General features: G+C 49.3%; 1 protein-coding gene across 1 annotated transcript in view; it reads left to right on the forward strand.

Annotated features, from left to right (window-relative positions):
• The first annotated feature begins 261 nt into the window (after positions 1-261).
• LOC142586817 (putative phospholipase B-like 2) overlaps positions 262-25,092 on the forward strand; it is a 270,042-nt gene continuing 245,211 nt past the window's right edge. The window contains exon 1 of the mRNA XM_075697683.1: positions 262-787. The gene's annotated coding sequence lies outside the window, so the exon portion shown is untranslated. The remainder of the gene's footprint in view (positions 788-25,092) is intronic.

The raw sequence follows: 25,092 nt of genomic DNA on the forward strand, positions 1-25,092 counted from the left end.
AATGTTTTGGTCTGCATGCTCAGTGAACTGTTCCATGGAATCTTGCAGTGCAATCTCGTGGACGGACCATGACTGAGCATTCCGAGCATACGTGAACTATGTCGCGCACTGAGCGGCAGTTTTTCATCAGAAAAACTTTGTAATAAGGGGCTTATGTGATGTGTGTAGTGCGCGACATGGTGCGGTAGTCAGGAAGGACAGAAGCAGACGACAGGGAGTGCGCGCGCCGAGGCGAATTCCGTGCTGGAGAGAAAACGACAACGCCGAAGAGCGTCTTGCACGTGAACGCGCGGCGCAAGAAAAGAAAACAAGAGAAAAATTCCAACCAATTAGGAGAAACCAAGGAGCGTCAAACAGCCAATCAGAAAACGACTAATCGGCCAGAGAGGAAGAAAAAGCGAGGCGCGCTGGCAGAAGGGGGAGACGCCGGGAGAGTTCCAGGAAGCGACGCCAGGGGAAGGTCGGCCACCGGACCGGGACTTGAAGACGGGTCGTCGGGTTCCGGACCCAAGCCAACAGGACTTCACCCGACCGGGGCCTCCTGCCAACCTGTTCCTGTGCGTCGCCGCTCTACCCGATCGTACCGAAAGCTGCCCAAGGCCGGCGAGCTTCTGCGCCCGTGGGCAGGATGAGAGCAGTCGGGCTGCGGGCCCGAGTTATACGCCCAGCTGCCCGGCCAGAATGCCGCCACCGTGTGCTCGTGCCGCCAAGCCGCCTGCCTTCTATCTCCAAGCCAGAGCAAGGGTGCCCTGGTCACCTGATCAACGGGTCAACACCCTGACCTTTGGTGAGACCCGCGCAACTTCTTTCATCAACTTGTCGCCGCGTCTCCACATCGAGACTGTTATGCGTCCCTGCCATCGTAGTCAGCCCGGACTCGCGCACTGGTAAACGCCACCATAGCCCTCAGTGTGTTCCTTACCGCGATGTCTGTTTGAGTGTTTATATTATGCATGTTTTCTATTTCCTTCTATTTACTTTGTCTCTTCCTAGTTTGATTAAAAGTTTGTGTGTGTGTTTTTCAAACCAACGGCTTTGTCTTCAATCAGGTTCTCTGAGGGAACCGTCAGAACCTTTGAACACAAGAACCTGCATTACATAGTCCTTGATGTGCATATATATACAGGTGCATGCGTCAGCTGACATGATGGATGGATGGATGGATGGATGGAGGGAAGGTAGGAGCGTCCCCTTTGAAACGGCGTGATGGCAGTTGCCACCATGCTCAGCTTCTTATTTTGTTTAACTGTGTTGTAAGGTATTAAAATTTGCCATTTTCTTTAAATACTTCTTCCTACACTTTTAAACTTATGTCACCTGTCTGCTTTTGAGCCACCAATCTTCCAATCACTTTTTGCTGATTTCCACTGCATATTTATTTATATATGACTATTGTTATCTCTAAACCCTAGGGCCTCGGTAAGCGTGACTGTGCCCGCATAGACATCGGGATGGATACCATCACATTTTAGTATGAGGTGTTCTATTGTTTCTACAGATTTACTACACACAGTACACGTGTCTTTCTGTTCGTTATGTTTCTTTTTATAGCTGTGCGTTACAAGACATCCTGACCTAGCTTCAAAGAGTAGGGCACTGCCTGTTGAGTTATCATAAAACGCTTCCTTCCTGATCAGCTGTTTCCAGTATCGATATAGTTCAACACTATGCTTCTTTTCCATTTAATAATCCAATTTTTACCTTACGCGTTCTTAAACTGTCGTCTAATGCTCTGTCTTTCTCTGTCCTCGTGTATGGCATACTTACTGTTTAGCTTCCTAGTTCTTTTCCGCCATTATGAGTCAATGCTCTTTCTGTATAGGCATTTAAATACCTTAGCTGCCCACCTGTTATAGTCCAATTTCCTCAGGCGTTTTTCGTATAGGATATTACTCTGAGCTTCCCGTGCTTCGAACGATGCCCAGCCCATATACCCCTGTAGGGCTTCGTTTGTGGTTTTTCTGTGGGCACCTATTGCTAATCTTCCAACAGCTCTCTGATTTACTTCTAGTCTTGACTGAACTACTGCTCTTAAGCAAAGGACCGAATTCCCGAAAGTAAGCCCCAGCACCATCACTCCTGTCGAAATACCCCTCAGTACTTCATAACTGTTGTACCCCCCAATGCCCTATGTTTCATTATCCAGGCATCTCTTCGCCCTTTTGCTATGAGAGACTGTTCGTGCTTTTCCGTGTACATCTGCCCTTTGTTTATCCATACCCAGAGATAATTGTATTCGGCCACTCAGGGTATTTCATGGCGTTGTATCATAAGCTCCTGATCAGTTGTATCGTTGAAAAACATCCCGCCGGACTTAGCTGCGCTAAAACCGAAACCTAGACTGTCTCCTTCGTCTGTGCAATAATTAACCAGTTTACAAAAAATCTTCCTGACTATCTGCTAACAGTACAATATTGTCCGCATACATTAAACCCGGTAGTCTTTGCTTAACAACCTTTCTGTCTAATCTGTACGACAGATTATACCCTAGATTGCTTCCTTGTAGCCTTCTTTCCATACTTATCATATAAAGCATGAACAGCAGCGGTGGTAGAGGGCAACCTTGCCTTAATCGTTTGTGTACCTCGACAGTTGTCGTACTCTTAATTCCTTCCCATGTTATTTCGACATTATTTTCTCAATATATTTCCTGTAGAAGATCAACTACCTCATGACCGATACCTTCATCTTTTAATATGTTTCACAGGAGTCCCCTATTCACATTGTCGTATGCGCCGCTTATGTCCAGGAAGGCTAAATACAGAGGTCTATTTTCCGCCTTAGCTATTTCTATGCACTGGATAAGCACGAACAGGCTATCTAAGCACCTACCACTTCTGAACCCGTTCTAAAGTTCTCTGAGTATTCTATTACTTTCTACCCATGACTGCATTTCTAATTTCACCGCCTGCATCGCCAGCCTATATATTGTAACATAGATTGAAGACGAGCCTTACAAAATAGACGCTTCTCTTTAATGGTGGGCCAGAAGAAGAGCGTGCCGCTTACGCGCTTCGTCGTCTTCCATGGCGCCGGCCGTAGCGCACGCCGTCCCGCGGTGCAGGAGCCCCAAATCATTGTGTCAATTGCCACCCATGCGAAAAGGAAGAAAGGAAATCAACTTTATTCAGGTCCTGCAGGCCACGAGAGCTTTGGGCTCTCATGGAGTGGGCGTCTCCCACGACGGAACCGGGAGGTTGAGTTTCCTGGCGGCGTCGTGGACCTGCTGGACGGCCCAGAGTTGGGGAGCGAGTTCTTCGCTCCGGATTGCTGCTTCAAACTTGCGCTTGTCCTGTTCGTAGTTTACGTGAGCTTGCGAGCACGGCCAGAGCAAATGATAAACGTTAAGGGATGTATTGCAATTGGTGCAATAAGACTTGTCGTAGAGCTCGGGCATGTAATGGTGTAATCTGTTTTGAGTGGGGTATGTGTCTGTTTGTAGCATTCTGAGTTGAGCTTGAGCTCGAGTGAGCGTGCGGTGTGGCGCGCTATATTGTCTGCGTTGTAGGTAGTAGTGTTTAGTGATTTCATTGTATGTAGTGGGCGCGTCCTTATTCTCCGAGTGGTCGGGTGAAGCCGCGCGGTCTGTAAGCGCGCGCGCAGCCTCGTGTGCCGCCTCATTAAGGTTGGGGACGTCGCCGATCTTTGGTCCTAAGTGTGCCGGGAACCAGTATATGAAGTGGTTCTTAATCTCATTCTTTGAAGCAATTTTGAGAGCCTGTGCGCAGACCGTGCCCTTTTGGAAAGCTCTGATAGCGGCTATGGAGTCGCTGTAGATATGGGAAAGATTGTCGTAGGTGAGTGCAACAGCGATCGCAACCTGTTCGGCCTGTTTAGGCTTCCTTGCAATTACCGTGGCTGCATATCTTGTGGATCCGCGGCCGTCCACAACCGCCACTGCGAAAGCTTTGTTTCCCGTGTATGCCGCCGCGTCCACAAAAGCTGAGCGTTCACGGTTCGCCAAAGCTTGGTTAAGAAGGAATTGTCCTCTCTCTTGTCGTCTGCCCCTGTTGTTTTTGTGGTGTACGTTTATGGGTATAGGGCGGACCGTGATCCTGGCGCGGATGTCCCGTGGGAGGTCCGCAAAGTCTTTTTCTATGTCTCCTTGTGCAAAGCCCAGCTTCTCTAGGATCGTGCGCCCCTGAGGCGTCGTCGAAAGCCTAGCAAGCTGGGCGCGCTGCTGGGCTTCGGCGATTTCTTCCAGGGTGTTGTGCATGCCCAGGTGCCCCAGCTTCTCGTTGCTGGTGCTGGTTGGAATGCCGAGGGCTTGCTTGGTGACGTTTCTGATTTGGGCATTCAGTCTGTCTCTTTCGGATCGTGTCCAATTGAGTATTGCCGCAACGTATGCGAAGTGACAGGTGACGAACGCGTGTATGAGTTTGATGAGATTATGTTCCTTGAGGCCCCTGTGTCTATTGGCAATTCTTCTGATGAGCCCAATAGCGTTGTTGGTTTTGATGATGAGCTTCTGAACCGTAGAGGCATTGACGTCTTTAGTCTCTACGATCATACGCAGGACTCTGATTTTGCCGACGCACGGTATGGCATGTCCCGAAGTGGTTCGTACGATAATTTCTTGATTATAATCGAAGTCTGACGAGTATGGCCTGCGGCCTTTCTGTGTGTGTCTGCGTACGAGCAGCTCCGACTTGGTAGGCGAGCATCTGAGTCCTGTCGGAATTAGAAATTCTTCTATGGCGTTCACTGCTTCTTGCAAGATGTCCTGCACCATGCCCGGGGTTCCTTTGGACACCCACATGGTGATGTCATCTGCGTATATGGTATGCTCGAGCCCGTGGATCTGCCCTACTTTCTCAGCAAGTCCCGCCATGGCAAGGTTGAAAAGCATAGGGGAGATGACCGAGCCTTGGGGGGTGCCCCTGCTCCCCAGCGAGAGTGTCTCCGTGGAGAGGTCGGCAAATCGGAGCGTAGCCGTCCTGTTATCTAAGAATGACTTGACGTACGAGTGGAACCTAGCTCCAAGGTTGAGTTCGGAAATGGTGTCCACAATGTATTGGTGAGAGAGGTTATCGAACGCTTCCTCTAGATCCAACACAAGAATGCCCTTGGCGTTTCTAATGGGGTCATCAATGAATTGGTGCTTGATTAAAATCATGGTGTCTTGAGTTGATAGACCGGGTCTAAATCCGATGAGGGTCTGTGGTAACAGTCCCTTGGTTTCAAGGAATCTGGAGATTCTGTTTTGAATGGCGTGTTCCGCCGCCTTACCCACGCACGACGTCAGTGATATGGGTCTGAGGTTCTCGACGCCCGAGGGCTTGTTGGGCTATGGAATGAGAACCGTGGTGGCGTTCTTCCATTCCGGTGGGACCCTGCCGGAAGCCCAGACCTGATTGATTTGATCCGCTAGGAACCGGACTGAGTCTTCATCCAAGTTACGAAGGGCCTTGTTACTAATACCGTCCGGACCTGGGGCCGATGTGCCATTCAAGTTTTGAAGGACGGTCCTGATTTCTTCCAGGGTGAAGGGTTCATCGAGGTCGGGGTTGTCCGCTCCCGTGTACGGGGAACCGGATGCCTCGGCCTCGTTTTCGTGGCTGCTCGAGAGTGGCATGTATCTTTCGGCATGTCTTGCCATAAATTCCTGCTCGTTGAAGTTTTTGAGTTCACGTTTCGCTATCTTGTCAGCCGCTTTGGTCTGGGAGCTCCTGGTTTGACCTTTGTTAAGAAGGTGTTTGAGTAGGTTCCAAGTTTTTCCATATGTCATGCCTCTATCGGCCCTTGCACATACTTCGTCCCATTGTTGGTTGGAGAGTACCACACAGTGGTCCTCAACGTCCTTGTTCAGTAGTGCAATCTTTTTCCTAAGTCTTCGATTGAGTCTCTGGGTACGCCATCTCTGCAGTATGGATCTTTTCGCTTCCAGCATGTGAGCAAGCTTAGCGTCCATCCCGATTGTCTGGACATCTGTTTCTATTTCCTTGGTCGCGTTGCGGGCGTCCTCCTTTAGTTCTTGCGTCCACTGTTCTAGTGTGGCGGGCTTGTCGGTACGTTCCTTTCTTATCTGTCTAAACGCATCCCAATCCGTGTATATCCACTTTCGTAGTGGTTTCAAGGCGATTGCTATTGACGTTTCCACAATGTAATGGTCGCTGCCGAGGCCGTCGCCGGTATTATGCCAGGTGGCCCCCTCGGTGTTGAGAACGAACGTGAGGTCTGGGGTGGTGTCCCTCGAGACCGAGTTGCCCATGCTGGTAGGGTAGAGAAAAAGCGACCCTCTTGGTCGCATGAAAAAGTCCTTTCAGCGACGACAAGAAATGGAGCTCCTCAGGTGCATCTCGGCGTTCACGTACGCGCATAGTAGAGTTTAATGCGAACTACATGAACAACTTCAGCGCGAGGACGACGACGGGGCGAACCGGGGTCAGAACTGCAGGGGACGGCTTCGTAGGTAACGCCACTGAGGCGGCGTGTAACCTTGTAGGGGCGGAAATACCGGCGGAGCAACTTTTCCGAGAGTCCACAGCAACGGATGGGCGTCCAGACCCATACAAAGGCACCGGCATTGTGATGGACGTCGCGTCGACCCTGATTGTCCCGAAGGGTGTCTGCATGCTGTTGGCTCTGGATACGATGCCGAGCAAGCTATTGGGCTTCTTCAGCTCTTTGTACGAACTCTTCTACGTGTTCGCTGGTCGGGCTATTATCAGGGGCATGGCGTCAAGTGTGGACGTGACGTGGCGCCCGTATACAAGCTCGAACGGCGTATACTGTGTAGTCTCCTGTACAGCAGTGTTATACGCGAAGGTCACATAGGGTAAGATCTCGTCTCATGTCTTGTGCTCTACGTCGATATACATGGAGAGCATATCAGCCAGCGTTCTCTTCAGACGTTCCGTTAATCCATTGGTTTGAGGGTGATATGCAGTGCTCTTGCGGTGAGAGAAATGCATCAGCTGGAGGATGTCCTGCATAAGTTCGGCTGTAAATGCTGTACTGCGGTAGGTGATGACAACAAACGGTGCACCATGTCGTAGGATGATGTGGCGTACAAAGGACTTGACCATTTCATACGAGTTTGCTTGCGGAATAGCTTCGGTTTTGACGTACCGGGTTAAGTAGACGGTAGCGACGACTATCCATTTGTTGCGCAAAGAGGTAACTGGTAGTGGCCCAAGTAGATCCACTCCTATTTGTTGGAACGGTGCTTGAAGAGGTTCCACAGGGTGGAGAAAGCCAGCCGGTTTAACTGGTGGTTTCTTGCGGCGCTGACAATCGCGGCAGGTCTTCACGTACCGTTTCACAGAAGAATAAAGCCGGGGCCAGTAATACTTCTGTCGTATCCTTGCTAATGTTTTAGCGAATCCTAGGTGTACCGCGCATGGCTCATCATGGCAGGCTTGCAAAATGTCTTGGCGCAGCGCCGACGGCACGGCAAGGAGGTATGTATTGGGACCGCGTCCACAGTTTTTCCTGTAAAGCATGTTTTGCAAGTAGTACGATGATAATCCGCGCACGAGCGAGCGGGGTAAAACACCTTCAACTCCTTGAAGGTGCTCGGTCAGCAGCAGCAGCTCAGGGTCAGCGCACTGGTGCTCAGCCATCTTTATTGGCGTCAATTATGCTGACAAATGGCAAGTCATGGTCAGGGTCCGATGACGTCGTAGGGAGCGGTGCACGTACCAAACAGTCAGCGTCGCTGTGCTTCCTCCCAGACCGGTAGACATCTGTTATGTCGTACTCTTGTAAGCGCAGGCTCCAACGGACTAGTCTGCCTGAAGGATCCTTGAGCTTGCCAAGCCAGCACAGGGCGTGGTGATCGCTGACAGCCTTAAAGGGTCTACCGTACAAGTAGGGTCGGAATTTACCAATTGCCCACACAACCGCTAATCATTCTTTTTCAGTGGTTGAGTAGCTCTTCTCAGCCTTGGTGAGACTGCGGCTTGCATATACAATGGGGCGTTCCGCACCACCTTGCCACTGCACAAGAATGGCACCGAGACCCGCATTGCTGGCGTCAGTATAGATTTCAGTGTCAGCGTCTTCGTCGAAATGAGCAAGTATCGGGGCCGCTTGCAAACGCTGGCGCAATTCATTGAACAACTGCTGCTTGAAATGCACATCGTCGCGTGTAAGCCGTGTCAAAGGCTCAGGAATTCTCGACAATCCCTCGACAAAGCACCTATAATATGCGCACAAACCAAGGCTTCGTTGGACAGCCTTCTTGTCTGTGGGTGGCGAAAACTCGGTGACCGCAGCTAACTTGTCGGGGTCTGGTCGGACGCCTTTAGGACCAACGACGTGGCCAAGAAATTTGAGCTCCTGGAACCCGAAGTAGCATTTCGCAGGCTTGATGATGAGGCCAGCAGTACAGATCGCAGCGAGGACACTCTTGAGTCGTGCTAGATGTTAGTCAAACGTGTTCAAGAACACGACGACGTCGTCCAAGTATACCAGTCAGGTTTGCCATTTGAGTTCAGCAAACACGGTATCCATCATCCGCTGAATTGTGGCAGGTGCGGAAGAGAGACTGAAGGGGAGAACCTTGAACTCATAAAGCCCGTCAAGTATCACAAACGCTGTTTTTTCACAATCCTGTTCATCAACATCGATTTGCCAATACCATGATTTAAGGTCCAACGAAGAAAAAAAGCTTGGCATGTTTTAGACGATCCAATGCGTCGTCGATGCGGGGCAATGGATAAACATTGCGCTTGGTGACACTGTTCAACTTTCTGTAATCTACACAGAACCGTAGTGTTATCTTTCTTTCTGACTAACACTACAGGGGAGGCCCACGGGCTTGTGGATGGCTGGATCACGTTGTCTTGGAGCATCTCTTTCGCCTGATGCTTGATCGCTTCCCTTTCCACTGGAGACACTCTGTAAGGATGCTGACAAACAGGATGTGCAGACTCGTCCGTAAGAATGTGGTGCTTTGTGATGGACGTGCGCCGTACTTTGGACGACGTTGAAAAACAGTCCGCAAATTCATTCATGAGACTCGGTAGACGGTCTTTGTCATGGTCTGGCAGAGCAGCGCTAACGTGAATCCGTTCTTTTAGGCTGGGTAACTCAGATTGCTGAGACGATGTGATTTCCAATGTGGCAATATCAGTAACATCAACGATTTCACGAAGAAATGCGATTGTCGTTCCTCGCGGTACATGCCGATACTCTCTGCTAAAGTTTGTTAGCAAAACAACTGAACATTAGTTTCGCACCTAAAGAAGCCCTCTGGTTATGCAAATGTGGCGCTCAAGAAGCAGGGGGGATGTTGGCCTCAGCAATTCCTTCGGCGTCGTCTCCCATGTCGCATCGTACAAGGGTAAGTACGCTGCTCTTGGGTGGCAACGTGACGTGATCGTCAGCTACGCGAAGCGCGATGTCACTGTCGTTGTCATTACTGTTCTGGCTTGCGTAGTAGCGAAGCTTACTCTGGACTCTTGTAGATCGATGATGGCACCGTTTGCCTGAAGGAAATCCATGCCGATTATAAGGTCCTTTGAACATTCAGGAAGAATGACGAAGTCGCCGATGTACGTGAAGCCCCAAATGTTACTCGTGCCGTGCACGCCCCATTGGAGTTATAGGGGCCCTCCTGCAGCACATGTCTGAGTTCCGGTCCATTGCGTCGAAACTTTGTTCAGTGTGCGTGCAAGATTCTGGCTCATGACAAACGTGTCCGCACCCGTGTCGATTAGCACCGTGACTTCGTGGTCATCTATGGTAACTGGTACTTCGCGAGGTACTGACACCGAACTACACTGCTTTCTCTGCGTCTCAATTGCATCATTGCGCGGTCGTCGTAGTGGAGGATCTTCAGTGTTAGAAACGTCAGGGACCTCACCTCCGCAGGTCGCTGGACTCGGTTTTCCCGGGCGGCAGGGCTGGGTGAGCTACGCCTTGTTGCGCTCGGCGTGAAGACGGGGCTGGAAGACCTGTATCGGGCAGGTAACGGTGACCGGGGGTCACGTAATCGTGGGCCAAATGAGCTCCTGGCGTCCGCGAGGTAAACTTCAATCTCGACGGGGCGTTCACCATTGCGTGGGCACAGTGCATTCAGTGAAAATCCACGGAGCCCAGCTCGGCAGTAAGGACAAGCCCTGTAGAGGTGATCGGCTTCGCCGCATTGAAAACACAAGGGTCTCCGGTCTGCAGTGCGCCATACGTCGCTCTTGCAGGGTGGTCGTGTTTCAGCCATGAATGGCGTGCGGCAAGTCCTGAAGTCGGCAGTTGCTTGTTCAACGGCGCGCACACCATGAAAGTCCGGGACATCGCGCGCATCGTGAAAAGTCAGAGACAATGAACTTCGCGCAGCTTCCGCATACGACATGCGAGGCTGTGGTGTCTCGCTTCGCTCCGGGACTTGTACTGCCTGCCTGATTTCTTCCCGGACAACCTCAGCAAGAGCGAGTCGCGGTACCGATACCGGAGCCACCTGAAGCTTTTGGAGCTCTTTTCGGAAAGCAAGCCTAATGAGCTCCCGCAAGGTGTCGGTATTGTCCAAGGGTATAGCGAGGGGGTCACGCGATAGGGTCGACACGTCGCGGTAGTACTGCCTTGTTCGTTGCTGCAGCGCCTTTTTCATTGATATGGCTTCCGCGAGAAACACTGCGACGGTCTTTGGTTGGTTGTATATTAGGCCACCAAATAACTCTTGCTTGACACTACGCATCAGGTTCCTGACCTTCCTTTCTTCCGGCATGGATGGATACGCGCGTCGGAAAAGTCGGCACATATCTTCGACAAACATTGCGACGCTCTCGTTCGGCCGCTGTACTCTCGCCTGAACTGCTGATTCAGCTCGCTCCTTGCGATCGACGTTGGCGTATGTGCTGATTAGCTGGCGTCGGAATTCGTCCCATGTCGATAACGTCGCCTCGCGGTTCTCAAACCATGTCCGCGCATAGTCCTCGAGGCCAAAGTAGGCGTTGCGTAGCTTGCGTTCTGGAGTCCAGCCGTTGAATTCTGCGACACGCTCAAAGTGATCGAGCCAGTCCTCAACATCCTCGAAAGTGTCCCCATGGAAGGATGTGGGGATTCGCGGCTGGTTAAGGACGACCTCGGTCGGTGCCGTTGAGGAAGAATACGGAACTGATGTACTCATCTTTCCGACTCAATTGGGTAGAGGCTCGTGCTCAGGTGGCAGTCCTTGAAGTCGACGGCTCGTCCATACGTGAACAGGAGCCAGCTCGACCGGACTTCGTACTGGGCTTGTAGACGGCGTTCGATCTGCGAGTGGTAGCATGTACCCCGCACCTCCACCAGAAAAATGTAACGTAGATTGAAGACGAGCCTTACAAAATAGACGCTTCTCTTAATCGCGGGCCAGAAGAAGAGCGTGCCGCTTACGCGCTTCGTCGTTTTCCATGGCGCCGGCCGTTGCGCGTGCCGTCCCGCGGTGCGGGAGCCCCACATCATTGTTTCAATATACTGTATTTACCCGAATGTAACGCGACCCCAATTGTAATGGAGAGTCGACTTTGCGAGGGCGAAAGTGGAAAAAAAGAACATGATTGTAACTCGAGGGTCGACTTCGCGAACGCGCAACACCAAAGACGCAAAAACGTGAATGTAACGCAAGAAACCAAAACTATAGAACACGAATGTAACACAGGGAGCAAACTATAGGAAAGTCAAGAGCAGAAGTATCTGCAAACTATGCCTAATCTTCGTCCTCGCCACTGATGTCGCTGTCATCACAGCTGCACTACTCCTTGTCACTAGTTCTTTCCTACAGCAGATTGTCCTCAGTTCCGTCGAAGGCATTTGAAAGAGAAGATTTCTTAAATGCGCAGTAGACTGTTTTATGAGACAGCCTGTACCAAGCAGCTGAAACCCACTGGGCAACAGTAGATGCACTTGGGCGTTTCAGTCTCTGTGCAGGTGTTGAGGTAGATCCACATTTGATCCAGTCCCAATACAGCTGCCGCAAGCGATCCTTGAACGGCTCGTTCAAGCATACATCCAATAGCTGAAGAATGAGCGTCATTCCACCTGGTATAACAACCAAATACGTTTAGTCATGCTGCAGCTTTCCCTTCACACCGGGTGTGAAGTGACCTCGAAAAGAATCCAGCACCAATATTGATTCTGCATGCAGCAATACACCTGGCCTTCGGTCCCAAACGCTGAAAATCCAATCTATGAGACGTTGCGAGTCCATCTAGCCTCTTTCGTGCCAGCGTACGACAACGTTGTTCGGAATTGTTTCGTTTGGGATAGTCTTCCAGCAAAAAATTACGAAGGAAGGGAGCTTGCGACCATCAGCCAAACATGCGAGCATAACTGTTATCTGATTTTTTTTCGTTTCCACTGCTTCTAATCCGAACTTCGTGTTCGCCAGACTTGTGCACTGTCCTAACCATAAGCATATCAAGGTACACGGTGGTTTGGTCCGCATTCCCGATGTGTCCAAGTGGCATGTTGGTAGAGGAGATCAATGACATACCGCTGAAACGCGAGAAGTTTCGACTCGAAGTCCTCGGGTAGTTTCTGACAAATCGAGGTAGTGCGTCGAAGGGAAAAACTGGCCCTTCGCGTGAACTTCTGTATCCAGCTGCACGATGCCTTGAATTGGTTTGGCGCCAAGCCCACGTCTCGTGCAAGTTCGCGTGCTTTGCACTGAAGCATTTCAATGCTCACACCAAGAAGCCGGGAGCGTTGTTCACCAACGAAGTCCGCAAGACTATGCTCCAAATCCGGGAAGTGGCTTTTCTTGAGCCCACGAAAACCTTTTCTATGACTGTTGCAATTGAACAGCTTCTGGCGGTGCTTCCTCCACCCCCTTATCGTCGATTCGTTGATTTCCAGGCTTCTCGCCGCCGCTGAGTTACCGACTTTTGGATGTAGGCACATTAAGCAGGCAGGAACAGACCAACGTGTCGAAGCGCTGAACACCCCGCAGGGGCGTCTGCGTCAGCAGGCGTTTGGTGTGTTGCGACACCACGTACCCGAGCACACGAGGGTTGGACCCTCCCACGTGTAGCCGTGCGCGGCTTAGCTGTGTCCGGGGAAAGGGGGATTTTGGGGGTTGAGCCGATGTCGGGTGTTCGAACCTTTAAGGCCCCCCGGCGGAGGCAACACACCTCTTTGGCCTCTGCTTCACGTAGACGGCACCCCCGGACTGAGCCACCCGGGGGAAATCGGTAGTTGCCTTTTCCTGTCTCTCTCTCCCTGCAACCTTCGTCTTTTCCTTACTTTCCACCTTTCCTGTCTCCTTCTCATTTCTTTATTACTTCCGACCTTCCTGGCACCAAAGGTTAACCTTGTGTGAGTAGCCAACCTTGGTTATGTCATATTGGGTTATAGTGGCAACGTACAGCTGGCGTTTGCAGGGCCTGTTTTTCAGGCCCTGCAGCGTCCCCTTGTTGGACTCCATGGTGGGTGGCTGGCGTTGCTGCCAAAAACTACACGTCCACACATGGCTACTTCCTTCCCTCCACTACCGGATCGCCCTCAGAAAAGAGGGTGAACCGATGAAGTCTTTCAATTTTTTGGCCGCCAAAAAGAATCCTTCCCGCGTTTCCATGTCATCCATTCTGCAAAACCAGATAAACCAGTAAGAACTATCTCACCCTTCCTTGTTCCGAAGTCGCTGACTGAAGTCTTTGGTTCTGGATATAAGGCGTCGAGGATGTCAAGCAGTGATCTCCCCTTGGAGCTCCGCTATCAAAAACAATATGAAAAATTGTCAACACTAGTGTCATTTGGGGAAACCCAAATAATTATAACCCTGCACCGCACGATGAACACCACCCGTGGTGTTGTCTCTGACGATGACTTGATGGAGCTCACTGAGGCTGAACTCTTGGACGGCTTCAGTGACCAGAATGTTATGAATGTTAAACGAATTAAGATGAGGAGAGATGGAAAAGAAATCAAGACGAAACACCTGATACTCACTTTCGGCTCAAGTGTCCTTCCCGAGTCCATCGAGGCTGGTTATATCAAACTTCGTGTTCGGCCATACGTTCCCAATCCTCTCAGATGCTTTAAGTGCCAACGTTTCGGTCACAGTTCACAGAACTGTCGAGGCCGGCTGACTTGTGCCAAGTGCAGTGACAATGAACATTCCTCCGAAACGTGCCAGAACACTCCACATTGTGTCAACTGTGATGGCGAGCATGCCGCATATTCGCGCGCCTGCCCATCCTGGAAAAGAGAAAAAGAGATTGTGACAATCAAAGTCAAAGAAAACAAATCTTTCAAGGAGGCACGTAGGCGGGTGTCATACCTGTGTAAGAGCAGCTTTGCTGATGTGGCGCGTAAGGGGGCAGCGTCACAACGGCCTCCGGTGGCTGTCCAACCCACAGGCAGTGAGTCGGCAGTTACGCCATCTGCCCCCGCGGCGGTTGCAGCTAGCGCTGCTCCGTCAAGACAGCAAGGGGAACCAACGACCCCGAAGGTGGGCGCAGCCGAGGCTGCCGCAACCACCCGGGCCCCTTCCAGCGCTGGCAACAGCCGGTGCAGCCAAATCCCGCAGAATGCCCCATCGACCTCCGGGCTGGTGGGCGCAGGGGTCTTGCCCTCGAAGGCAGGACTCTCCCTTGTAACTTCTGGCTCACAAGAGCAAGTTTCCGGCGCCTCGCAAGAGGCAATGGACACTACACCTATCCTCAAGGCGCACCAAGCGCCTAAGGAGCGGCGAGGCTCCCTCGAACGCTCCAGAAAGGGCAGAACCCCCGTTACAGGGCCTCGAAAGAGCTCTGTAAGCTAAGGCATCACCTCCGTTTCCGTAAACACAGCACCAATCAACTTTCAAAATGGATGCACAAATTATTCAATGGAACGTCAGAGGTCTTCTTAGGAACCTTGATGACGTGCAAGAACTTATCCAAAAACACAATCCAAAAGTGCTGTGTCTACAGGAAACACATTTAAAACCACAACACACAAACCTTCTCCGACCGTATGTCAAGTTCCGCAAAGATCACGATGATGCTGTTGTATCATCAGGCGGTGTTGCCATTTTTATTCAGAAAAGTATTTCCTGTCAGCGTTTACAGCTAAAAACGCCCCTTGAAGCCGTGGCGATTCGAGCTGTTCTCCTAAACAAGCTCACCACCATTAGCTCTCTTTACATACCCCCACACTACAAATTAAGGAAACATGAATTCCAATCCTTTATAGACGAATTGCCTGAACTTTACGTTATTCTTGGCGTCTTCAATGCGCACAGTTACCTGTGGGGCGACTCTCGTATAGATGCGCGAGGTCGTCTTGTTGAACAGTTCCTTTTCTCTTCTGGTGCGTGCCTTCTGAATAAGAAGGAAGCCACTTATTACTGTCTTGCGTACAATACCTTTTCTTCAATTGATCTGAGCATAGTTTCCGCGTCCATACTGCCTGAACTCGAATGGGAAGTTACGAACAATCCTTACGGAAGCGACCACTTCCCCATACTATTAAGAACACTTACAGAAAATGAATATCCGCCACAGGCTCCTAGGTGGAAGATTGACACAGCAGACTGGGAGAAATTCCGAAACTTAACTAGTATATCACGGGATGACATGTCTTCTTTAGAAATCGATGCTGCTGTGGAGTACTTCATAGCCTTCATAATAGATGCCGCATCAAAATGCATATCCGAAGTGAGTGGTCTGGCATGCAAATGACGTGTACCGTGGTGGAACAGCGAATGTAGGATCGCCTTAAGAATCGGAACAAGGCGTGGGGGTTGCTACGCGCTTCGCCCACTGCAGAAAATCTTGTCAACTATAAAAAAGTAAAGTCCCAAGGTAGGAGAACCCGCCGAGAGGCCAGAAGAGAAAGCTGGCAGAAGTATTTATCGAGTATTAACTCGTTTACAGATGAGGCCAAAGTCTGGAACAGGGTAAATAGAATTAGAGGGCGACAAACATATTCACTCCCTCTATTAAATGCACAGGGCGATACCCTGCAAGATCAGTCAGACTCGCTTGGGGAGCACTTTGAGAGCGTATCAAGTTCAAGTCATTATTCGCAATCCTTCCTGAAATATAAACAAATAGAAGAACGTAAGCCATCAACAAGAAAATGTCAAGAGAATGAGCCTTACAACCGTCATTTAAGTATTGCCGAATTGAGAGCTGCCTTGAGCGCATGCAAGAGCTCCGCACCAGGATCTGATAGAATCATGTATGAAATGCTCAAAAACTTACACAATGACACGCAAGATACACTGCTCACACTTTTCAACAGCATCTGGGATGCAGGGTGCCTTCCCACCGCATGGAAGGAAGCCATTGTGGTCCCTGTTTTTAAACAAGGCAAAGATGCTTCCTCAGTGGCAAGTTACCGCCCGATAGCCCTCACAAATTGCATTTGTAAGGTGTTTAAAAAAATGATAAATCGGCGACCCATTCATTTCCTTGAACAGAGCAAAATGCTTGATCCTTATCAGTGCGGCTTCCGAGAAGGGCGCTCCACAGCGGATCATCTCGTACGTGTTGAAGGGAATATTCGGGACGCATTTATACATAAGCAGTTCTTCCTATCGATACTTCTCGATGTGGAAAATGCTTATGACACAACGTGGCGTTACGGAATCTTAAGAGACCTGTCAGAAATGGGCATCCACGGTAATATGCTTAACATAATAGAAAGCTATCTGTCCAATGGTACCTTCTGGGTAAAAGTCGGCAATGCACTCTCACGTCCTTTTACGCAAGAAACGGGTGTACCCCAAGGAGGCGTGCTCAGCTACTCGCTCTTTATCGTGAAGATGAACACGCTTCGTGCTTCATTACCCTCGGCCTTCGTTTACTCTGTCTACGTGGACGACATTCAAATAGCTTTCAAATATTGTAACCTCGCAGTCTGCGAGAGACAGGTACAGCATGCCCTGAACAAAGTGTCAATGTGGACAGACAGAAATGGATTTAAGATCAATCCTAACAAAAGCTCTTGTGTTCTTTTTACAAGAAAAAGACGACTTATCCCAGATTCTTGCATAGAACTGCGTGGACAACAGATACCTGTAAACAAAGAACACAAATTTCTAGGTGTCATACTTGACTACAGACTCACTTTCGTCCCCCGCATTAAACATCTTGAAGAAAAATGTCTAAAAACAATGAGCATTATGAAACTTCTATCCCAGACTACACGAGGGAGTGACAGGAAGTGTTTAATGAATCTCTATAAAAGCCTCATTCGATCAGGACTAGACTATGGTGCCGTGATTTATCACTCTGCCGCCCCGAGCGCACTAAAGATGCTAGACCCAGTCCACCATCTAGGAATCCGACTGTCCACTGGCGCTTTCAGAACGAGTCCCATAGAAAGTTTATATGTAGAATCAAATGAGTGGTCACTTCATCTGCACAGAACATACATCAGCCAAACATATTTTCTGAAAGTCCACTCTAATCCTCAACATCCGTGTTTTAATACCGTTAGCGAGATGACATATGCTACACTCTTTCATAATCGTCCCTCCGTAAGACAGCCTTTCTCGCTACGTGTGAGGGAGCTTAGTAATGAAATGCATGTCCCACTCCTCGAGCTTCGCCTAATGCGTCCAGCCAAGCAGCTATCTCCTTGGGAGTGGCAGCTGATACAATGCGATATATCTTTCATACAATTAACAAAACACGCTTCAGAAATGAAATCCAAATGCATTTCCGGGAACCCCAGCACAAACACTCATGTACGGAGTTCTACACAGAGGCATAAAAGTCACACGACGGGGTGTCCTATGCAGCCATCGGTCCATCGTTCTCGGAAACCGATGTACTGCATGCGGAAACTAGTATCTTTACGGCATAGGCCTACGCACTGCTGTCGGTCGTAAAGCATATAAATAAATCAAAACTCTAGAATTCAGTTATATATACGGACTCCCTTAGTGTTGTGAAGGCCTTGATGTCTTTCTGTAACCGCGATAATTCGGTAGTTATTGAACCCTACTCCGTACTGTGTAAAGCATATATATCTAACCAACATGTGATTATATGCTGGGTGCCTGGACATAGGGGCATCGAGGGTAACGTTCTTGCGGACCAGATGGCCACATCAATTTCATTGCATGCAGTTAATCCTACTGATTCGGTCCCTGTCACAGACCTGAAGCCTTTCTTAAGAAGGAAACTACGAAACCACTGGAAACGTATGTGGGACGCAGAAGTAAATTACAAACTGCTCGTCATAAAGCCACAGTTAGGTTCTTGGCTCTCCGTCGCGAAATCACGGTGAACAGATGTCCTATTCTGTCGCCTCAGAATAGGACATACATTTCGGAAGCATAACTTCTTACTCACTGAAAATGATCCTCCAACCTGCGGTAGATTCAGGGAGAGGTCGACCGTCCTCCACGTCCTTCTGGAGTGTCGGGCAGCCGAATCTGAAAGAAGGAAACATTTTTCCTTAGCATACCGGCAGCACATCCCCCTACCTCCCGTAATGCTACTCGGCCCAGAACCTTTATTTAACACCAACACAGTCCTAAGTTTTCTGAAAGATGTTGTCTTGCATGTTGTTAGCCCCACATGTTCGTAGCGGGTCCTCTCTTCAGAGGATGCCGCTGTGATAGCTCTTTCGCAAAGCACATGCCTCTAGGCCCTTGTGCTTCAAGGGCTCTGGCGAGGCAGCAGTGCTCCAAGTAATTTTACCATCTTATATATTTTCTATTTTGCATCATTCTTCTACAATGGATGCTAATGTTCATAGTATTCGTCATTAGTCATCGCCATAATATAATAGCACGTAGATTTTACGCACTTTACAGTGACTATTCTTAGGCCACATTACAGCCAAGTCACATCTTCACAGAATTCATCATTCCACCGCGAAATCACTAACACTGTCTTGGCGCTCTTTGGCCATATCTGGCTATTGCGCCACTAAACCACACACATTCATTCATTCATTCTTTCTTGGCGCAAATTTGGAACAGGTATGCAGCTCGTCGCCCTACTCTGAAACATTCCAAAGGTACAAAAGGTAAATAGAAAGACAACCGTTAGAATGGAAAAGCACAAAATGCGAGGCGTACAATAGACCTTTTCCATGGCGGAGCTTCAGGCAGCATTAAACAGCGGCAACAAATCTGCCCCAGGTTCTGACCGCATCCTATAAGAAATGCTAAAACACCTGCCGTCTGAATCACAAAAAACCGTTCTTTGTCTCTACAATTCTATATGGTCTACTGGCCACATTCCCTCTGCTTGGAAAGAGGCCATGATAATTCCTATTTTGAAACAGGGTAAGGGCCCTTCTTTGGCAAATAGTTATAGGCCTATAGCAGTTACAAGCTGCTAATGCAATGTTTTTGAAAAGATGGTAAACAGTCGCCTGGTCCACTATCTAGAAATAACCCGCAGGGGCGTCTACGCAAGCACGCGTTTGGTGTGTTGCGACACCACGTACCCGAGCACACGAGGGTTGGACCCTCCCGCGTGTAGCCGTGCGCGGCTTAGCCGTGTCCGGGGAAAGGGGGATCCTGGAGTTTGAGCCGATGCCGGGTGTTCGGACCTTTGAGGCCCCCCCGGCGGAGGCAACACACCTCTTTGGCCTCTGCTTCACGTAGACGGCACCGCCGGACTGTCCCACCTGGGGGAAATCGGCAGTCGCCTTTTCCTGTCTCTCTCTTCCTACAACCGTCGTCTTTCCCTTACTTTCCACCTTTCCTGTCTCCTTCTCTCTTCTATTTACTTCCGTCTTTCCCCGCAGGGGCGTCTGCGCAAGCAGGCGTTTGGTGTGTTGCGACACCACGTACCCGAGCATACGAGGGTTGGACCTTCCCGCGTGTAGCCGTGCGCGGCTTAGCCGTGTCTGGGGAAAGGGGGATCCTGGGGGTTGAGCTGATGCAGGGTGTTTGGACCTTTAAGGCCCCCCGGCGGAGGCAACACACCCCTTTGGCCTCTGCTTCACATAGACGGCACCTCCAGACTGACCCACCTGGAGGACATCGGCAGTCGCCTTTTCCTGTCTCTCCCTCCTCGAATCTTCGTCTTTATCTCTCACTTTTATACCTTTCCTGTCTCCTTCTCTCTTCTTTTTACTTTGTTTCCCCTGGCGGCAAGGGTTAACCCTGTGTGGCTATCCAACCTTGGGTACACCATATTCGGTTAGTGACGGCGTACCACTGGCGTCGTGCAGACTTGTATGCAAGCTCTGCCGCGTCCCCTCGTTGGGCTCCGTGGTGGGCGGTCGGTGCTGTTGCCGAATATATACATTTATTCATGGAAACCTTTTTCCCCTCCCTTGCTGATCGCCCTCAGAAACGAGGGCGCACCGAAGATGTCTTCAAGTTTTTTGGACGCCAAACCCAGAATTTTCCCAGCTTTCACGTTATTCATTCTGAAAAGCCGAACAAAGTAGTCCGAAACATTTCACCATTCCTTGTTTCAAAATCCCTGACTGATGTTGTTGGCCCAGGTTACAAGGTGTCGAGGATGGCAAGCGGCGACCTCCTCTTGGAGCTCCGCGATGTAAAACAATATGAGAAACTATCGCAACTAGTGTCATTTGGGGAGACTCCCATAACAGTAACCCCGCAGCGTACAATGAATACCAATCGTGGTGTTGTGTCAGATGATGATTTGCTTGAGCTGACTGAAGCGGAACTCCTCGAGGGCTTCAGCGAACAAAATGTAATCAATGTCAGAAGAATTAAGATGAGGCGGGATGGTAAAGAGATTCAGACGAAGCACCTAATAATTACTTTTGGATCAAGTATCTTGCTCGAGTCAATCGAGGCCGGGTACATCAAGCTCGGTGTCAGGCCTTACGTGCCCAATCCACTCCGATGTTTCAAATGCCAGCGCTTCGGCCACAGCTCGCAGAGCTGCCGCGGCAGCCAAACTTGTGCTAAATGTAGTGCCAAAGAACACACCACTGAAACTTGTGAGAACGCTCTCCACTGTGTAAACTGTGATGGAGAGCACGCCGCTTACTCGCGGTCGTGCCCTTCCTGGAAAAAAGAAAAAGAAATTGTTACAATCAAAGTCAAGGAAAACATAACTTTCAAGGAGGCACGCAGGCGGGTATCATACCTGCCCAAGAAAACTTTTGCCGATGTGGCGCGTCAGGGGGCAGCGTAACAAAGGCCTCCGGCGGCTATCCGACCCACAAACAGTGAGTCGGCAGTCACGCCATCTGTCCCCGCGGCGGTTGCAGCTAGCGCTGCTCCGTCAACCGAGGAGAGGGGACCATCTACCTCGAAGGTGGGCGCAGCCGAGGCTGCCTCAACCTCCCAGGTCCCTTCCAGTGCTGGCAGCGGCCAGCGCAGCGAAGTCGCCCAGGGAGCCCCATCGACCTCCGGGTTGGTGGGCGCAGGGGTCTTGCCCTCCAAGGCAGGACTCTCCCTTGTAACTTCCCGCTTGCAAGAGTACGTGTCCGGCGCCTCACAAGAGGCAATGGACACTACACCCATCCTCAAGGCGCACCAAGCGCCTAAGGAGCGGCGAGGCTCCCTCGAACACTCCAGAAAGGGCAGAACCCCCGTTACAGGGCCTCGAACGGGTTCGGTAATTTAATCTCTCTAATTTCCACAATCACTACTTCTGTTTCTGTACACACAGCACTTATTTACTACCAACATGTATGCACAGATAATTCAATGGAACGTCAGAGGTCTTCTTAGAAACCTTGATGATGTGCAGGAACTCATCCAAAAACACAATCCGAAAGTGCTGTGTTTACAGGAAACACACTTAAAAAACAAACACACGAACTTTCTCCGACAGTAACTTTTCGCAAAGATCGCGATAATGCCGTCGCATCATCGGGCGGTGTTGCCATTGTCACTCATAGAAGTACAGCGTGTGAACCTTTACAGCTACAAACGCACCTTGAAGCAGTGGCGGTTCGAGTTGTCCTACTAAACAAACTCATCACCATTTGCTCGCTTTACATACCCCCGCATTGCTAACTAAACAAATATGAATTTCAGTCCCTGATAGATCAATTGCCACAACCTTATGTTGTTCTTGGCGATTTTAATGCGCAAAGCAGCCTGTGGGGAGACTCTCGTATCGATGCGCGAGGTCGTCTCGTTGAACAGTTCCTTTTTTCTTCCGGTGCGTGTCTGCTTAATAAGAAGGCACCCACCATATTACTGTATTGCAAACAAAAAGTTTTCTTTAATTGACCTTAGCCTAGTTTCCCCGTCACTACTGTCTGAACTTGAATGGGAAGTTAACAACAATCCTTACGGAAGTGGCCACTTCCCCATACTGCTAAGATCACCTAAAGAAAACGAATATCCACCACAGGCTCCTTGGTGGAAGGTTGACACAGCTGACTGGGAGAAATTCCGAACCCTAACTAGTATATCATGGGATGATATGTCCTCGTTAGGAATTGATGCTGCTGTTGAGTATTTTACAGCCTTTATAATAGATGCCGCATCAAAATGCATATAAGAAGTAAATGGCCTGGCATGCAAACGGCGTGTCCTGTGGTGGAACTACGACTGTAGGATCGCTCGTAAAAAACAGAACAAAGCGTGGGGGTTGATGCGCGCCTCTCCCTCTGCGGAGAATCTTATTAACTTTAAGAAAGTAAAGTCCCAAGGCAGGAGAACCCGCCGACACGCTAAAAGAGAAAGTTGGGAAAAGCTTTTATCGAGTATAAATTCCTATACAGATGAGGCCAAAGTCTGGAACAACGTTAATAGGATAAAAGGGCAACAAACATATTCACTTCCTTTGGTAAACACACAAGGTGAAACACTGAAAGATCAGGCAGACTCACTTGGGCAACACTTTGAGAGCGTGTCGAGTTCAAACCATTTTTCGCAATCTTTTTGAAATACAAACAAATAGAAGAACGTAAGCCAATAACACGAAAATCCATACAGAATGAACCTTATAAGCGGCCTTTCAGCATTGCTGTGTTGAGAGCTGCCTTGAACACATGCAAAAGCTCTGCACCAGGACCTGACAGAGTCATGTATGAAATGATCAGAAACTTACATACTGACACAAAACTTACACTTCTCACACTTTTCAATCCTATTTGGGCTATGGGGTACCTCCCATCCACATGGAAGGAAGCCATTGTGGTCCCTGTTTTTAAACAAGGCAAAGATCCTTCCTCAGTGGCAAGTTACCGCCCGATAGCCCTCACAAGTTGCCTTTGTAAGGTATTTGAAAAAATGATTAATCGGCGACTCATTCATTTCCTTGAACAGAGAAAATGCTTGATCCCTATCAGTGTGGCTTCAGGGAAGGGCGCTCCACAACTGATCACCTTGTACGTATTGAAGCAAACATCCGTGACGCACTTGTACAGAAACAGTTCTTCCTATCCATATTCCTTGATATGGAGAAAGCCTAGGACACAACCTGGCGCTACGGAATCTTGAGAGACCTGTCAGAAATGGGAATCGATGGTAATATGCTAATCCTAATAGAAAACTATTTGTCCACTCGTACCTTCCAGGTAAAAGTCGGCAACGTTCTCTCACGTCCTTTTACACAGGAAACTGGTGTACCTCAAGGAGGCGTGCTCAGCCGCACGCTCTTCATCGTGAAAATGAACACCCTTCGCGCTTCATTACCGCCAGCCATTTTTTATTCTGTTTACGTAGACGACATACAGATGGTTTTTCACAGTATGTGAAAGGCAAGTATAACAGGGCTTGAACAAAGTGTCGAAATGGGCAGAAGAAAACGGATTTAAAGTGAACCCCAACCAAAGATATTGTGTGCTTTTCACAAGAAAGAGAGGGCTCATTGCAGAACCCAGCATCGAAATGTGTGGTCAGCGAATTCCTGTGAACAAAGAACGCAAGTTCTTAGGCATCATACTTGATTCTAAATTAACTTTTATTTCACACATAAAGTACCTCAAGGTCAAATGCTTAAAAACAATGAACTTACTTAAAGTGTTATACCACACAACATGGGGCAGCGACAGGAAATGCTTAATGAATCTTTAGATGAGCCTCATTGGATCACGCTTAGACTACGCTGCCGTGATCTATCATTCTGCAGCCCCGAGCGCGCTAAAGATACTAGATCCGATCCACCATCTAGGAATCCGACTGGCCACTGGAGCTTTCAGAACAAGTCCCATTGAAAGTTTATATGCAGAATCAAATGGGTGGTCACTTCATCTGCAGAGAACATACATCAGCCAAACATATTTTTTAAAAGTCCACTCAGATCCTCAACATCCCTGCTTTAATACCGTTAATGACATGACATATGCTACACTCTTTCGCAATCGTCCCTCCCTAAGACAGCCTTTCCCGCTGCGTGTGAGGGAGCTTAGTGAAGAAATGCGTGTTCCACTCCTCGAGCTCCGCCTAATGCATCCAGCCAAGCTGCTACCTCCTTGGGAGTGGCAGCTCATACAATGCGATATATCTTTCGTGCAAGTCACAAGGCATGCTCCAGAGACTGAAATCCAAATGCATTTCCGGGAACTCCAGTACAAATACTCCTGCACAGAGTTCTACACAGATGCATCGAAGTCACGCGACGGGGTGTCCTATGCAGCCGTCGGTCCATCTTTCTCGGAATCCGATTTACTGCATCCGGAAACTAGTATGTTGACGGCTGAGACCTACCCAATATTGTCGACCGTGAAGCATATAAGGAAATCAAAACTCAAAAAAATCAGTTATATATACGGACTCCCATAGTGTTGTGAAGTCTTTGATGTCGTTCTGTAAGCACAAAAATCCTATAATAATTGAACTATATTCCGTCTTATGTAAAGCATATGTATCTAACGAGCATGTGATTATATGCTGGGTGCCTGGCCATAGGGGCATCCAGGGTATCGTTCTAGCGGACCAGATGGCCACATCAATTGCATCGCACACTGTTAATTCTACCGCTGCAGTCCCTGTCACAGACCTGAAGCCTTTCTTAAGAAGGAAACGGCGAAACTACTGGCAACGCTTGTGGGACCTGGAAACAAATAATAAGATGCATGTAATAAAGCCACAATTAGGTTTCTGGCCTCCTGGAACAAAATCACGCCGGACAGATGTCCTGTTCTGTCGTCTGAGAATAGGACAGACTTTTGGTACGCATAACTTTTTACTCACTGGAAATGAGCCTCCAACCTATGGTAGATGCGGGCAGAGGCTGACCGTCCTCCACGTCCTCCTGGAGTGTCGGGAAGCGGAATATGGCAGAAAGAAACATTTTCCCTTAGCATACCGGCAGCACATCCCCCTTCATC

The sequence above is a fragment of the Dermacentor variabilis genome, chromosome 7 (genome assembly GCF_050947875.1).
Source record: "Dermacentor variabilis isolate Ectoservices chromosome 7, ASM5094787v1, whole genome shotgun sequence".
Taxonomy (NCBI): Eukaryota; Metazoa; Arthropoda; class Arachnida; order Ixodida; family Ixodidae; genus Dermacentor; species Dermacentor variabilis.